We start from the raw sequence: 3,502 nt of genomic DNA, 5'->3' as shown, positions 1-3,502 counted from the left end.
ATGTTAAACTTCTGGATAGGAATGTTTCATTTGACTATTTGGAGCATGTATATTTCACTCGGAATCCCCACCATTGTTCTTTGTGGACTAATTCTAATTAATACTTGGCAAAAGCATATTAGACTATTCTTTATAATCAATTCCGATTACTATATTTTGGGTAATTCTGATTACTACTATGTATTTGGTAGGAGCATAGGACACACTTTACAACAAAATTATCTACCATTTTAGTGGACTCAGAATTGAATGATGATATGGTGAGAAGTAGAAACTATGAAAGTGATGAACACAACGGTGAAGTCTTATATCCTATGATTTTGGACAACATATTAGACTATTCTTATATAATTAATTCTGATTACTATATTAATTTGATTCTTATAATGCTGGTCTTGCTAGCTTTCGAAGTAGGCTTCTTATGCGTTTTTTTACAACAAATGCTCATGGAGCTGATATATATAGTAGTGCTCTTTGTGTTCATATTCTAGCATGCCTCATGGATTGAGCTCGAGCCTGACTCCAGCGAGCTTTCTTTTAGTTGGTTGTGCTACAGTTTTAATTTGGTTTCGGATTTTTCAACTTGACATATATGTATTTAGCCCTCATTTACGCATTCTCTATCTAAATGGTGCGCTTCATGCCTCTATCTAAATCAATGTTCAAATAGACTATGTTTTGAATAGAATGAGCAGATTCTGGATTTTAAGTGCACAAATTTCAGTTTATACCTAGCCATGAAAAAAAGCACCCCCAGCTAAAAATACCATAAGAACACTACACCCCTAGATTTGTTCATGTGCATTTATTTCATATCTCACTTGGAACTTTAGACATATCAATTTATATTGGCCAAAGAGAAACTTTGGGAGAACAGTGGACACGTATTCTTTTCAGTTCTATGAAATAGCAGTCCGTCTAATATATCAGCAATTACGAACTTTTGCTGATTGATCTCAGGACGAGATTCAGTACTGACATACTGTAGCTGTTATACTTGGGTAACCATACCATAAATAGCTTATTTTCGATCTAGACGTGCAGTTTCAATCTAGAAAAATATTTCCAGTCTATATACTAATAACATATAGGCAGCAATTGTCTAACATATGACAAAGCACATCCTATGCTGAACATGAACAATAATATACCATGATGGTTTTAATGATATACATCCTATGCTGAACATGAACAAGACAGAAAATAATAAAGGATTCTCTCCAAAGTAATTACGGACTGTTTCCAATGATTTTGGATTTCAAGTAATAAAGGATATAAGGTTACAATTCATCACCTGAAAAAACAATCATAGTAATGTCTTCTCCAACTGACCACACCCTGGTGCAATTGTTGAAAGTGAATACATCATCGAGAGCCTTGCAAGCAGATTTATCTACAACAGGAAACACACAATCAGGACATATCAGATATTCCCAATCACCATCTGAAATGTTTAATGTTTACTGCCCCTTCAAACGTCAGCTTATCTACCAAATTTCTGTACATTTGATTGATAAGTTTTAAGTACAGGAACGACATATCCAGCTATAATTACAGTAGGGAGCGACACTAACTAAACCTCTTGACATGCTAATTTAAAATTCAAGTATATTTATGCATGCCCCAACGATCTGATTGTATTAATGGCCATACGTGATTAATCGCACTCTACTTAAGGAACAACTTCTACTAACTGTATCATGCAAACTAACTGCGAGTTCGCAAGCAGGGACCTCCGATATAGGACCTTCTTGGCCCCATTGGCCGCCAAGCCCAGCTCCTAGAGTGGATGTCAGGTAGCGACGCATGAGACACGGCGCCCCGGGCGGCGGCGGCGGCGAGGGCAATGCCACACAGAACACGCCATGGCCCCCAAGCAGATATTGATCTTAGACTCGCCTTCTCATCCTGACAAAATATGCCATTTGTATTCCCATGACCTTATTATTAGAACACACAGGGAACTTTCCTAGCTTCAGTCCAGACATGATTTGTTGAACGTGAACAAAATGAGAGTCTCATATCTAAGATTTAAGTCAACTGCTATTGCTATCTCAATATGAGAAAGGAAAATCCTCTCATGGCTTGGAATTAGTGGAGTAGGATTCTCACAGAATTAGTGGGTAATTCCTGGCAGAAGGGTATGGTTCTTAGGCAAATAAAATAGAACAAAACGCACCATAATTTTTCCATGATCCGTGTGCTCCACGAACAGGGTTCTATGTCAAACTCAACTGATAGATTATACCAGTGAAACATCGGTGACAGAAAAAGAATTACATATAAATTTTAACATTCAAGCAGTGTCTATTCCTATCCCATCCCATATCATATATCAATCATACTGGTGTATGGTGATAAATTTGCAACGAGATGTGCTATTCGCTTCAGCTTTCCTCGAACAACGACTGTCGGGGCTCATGACCCCTAGAAATTAGTTAACTGCTTAATGCTCACCCAAACTCTCCTTTGTGCTTGGCGGTCGTCTTCCAATCAGCGCCGCTGGACAAGTCGAACTCCTGCACTTTCTGGTACGCCTCCATCCGCGCCTTGTCCGTGGGGGCGATGGGGGACCTCCCTCGCATCAGGAGGAGAGAAGGGGCCGGCTTCGCCAGCGAGCATGCCGAGCTCTAGCGCCTCCTCGAGCACTTCGGCGACCAGACTCGAAGAGGGAGCAGGGTAGAGCAGGGGCGTGCGAGTCCCGTGCATCCGCGTCCGCCTCTGACGGCGCCTACCGTTGGATTGCTCGCGCGAGCATGCCGAGCTCGAGGGCCTCCTCGGCCACTTCCGCGACCAGATTCAACATGAAGAGGAGGAAGAGCAGGGGCTGCGGACCTCGCGCCGGCAGTGGGGACGAAGGGGAGTGGCGGCCTGACCTGGGAGAGCCGGCGGTGGAGAGAGGAAGCTGACGACCATGGTAGGATGGGGAACGGGGGAGAATTGTGATGGGCGGTGGGGAAGTGACCAGACAAATCTGAGGGGGCGGTGGGGAGTACGAAAGTGGTCAGAGAGATTGTGAGTGAGTAACTGAGTAGAGTGTGGCATTGTCCAAACAAAGAAAAACTTTTAAGAGGATGCAGTCTATTTTGCCCGCTGTGTCCGATTTATGATTTGATGATTTTAAAGGCTTTTTTATATAACTATCTATAAAAGTTGATAAACAAATTTATTAAAAATATTTATATAACTAGCTACCATTTTACTAAACTCGGAATTGAATGATGGTAACATAAGAAACCATGAGATGCAAGATGACGGATCCCACAGATTGTATGATTCTGAATGGACTCCCTAATAATCTCAAAACATCGAGCATGCCATCAGAAATTAAGCTCTTCTTGCAACAATTTCTCCTTTCATCGTCTGCCAATCCAACAAATGATGATTTAATAGATGAACTTTGCTTGTGCATCAGTATGGTCGATGATGTCCCTTACTAGAGTATAAGCCACATTTTTCAGTTCATTTTGTATTTTAATAAATTATTCTCTTTTGTCATTGT

General features: G+C 41.1%; 1 long non-coding RNA gene across 1 annotated transcript; it reads right to left on the bottom strand.

The window, feature by feature from the left end:
- Nucleotides 1-1,122: 1,122 nt before the first annotated feature.
- On the bottom strand, nucleotides 1,123-3,084 carry LOC123047235 (uncharacterized). The gene is made up of 2 exons (XR_006422848.1): nucleotides 2,458-3,084; nucleotides 1,123-1,393 (listed from the first exon to the last, which is right to left on the bottom strand). It is a non-coding gene; the product is annotated as an uncharacterized lncRNA (long non-coding RNA).
- Between the last annotated feature and the right edge of the window lie 418 nt (nucleotides 3,085-3,502).

The sequence above is a fragment of the Triticum aestivum genome, chromosome 2B, assembly GCF_018294505.1.
Source record: "Triticum aestivum cultivar Chinese Spring chromosome 2B, IWGSC CS RefSeq v2.1, whole genome shotgun sequence".
NCBI lineage: Eukaryota > Viridiplantae > Streptophyta > Magnoliopsida > Poales > Poaceae > Triticum > Triticum aestivum.
This window is presented reverse-complemented; position numbering and strand designations above follow the sequence as displayed.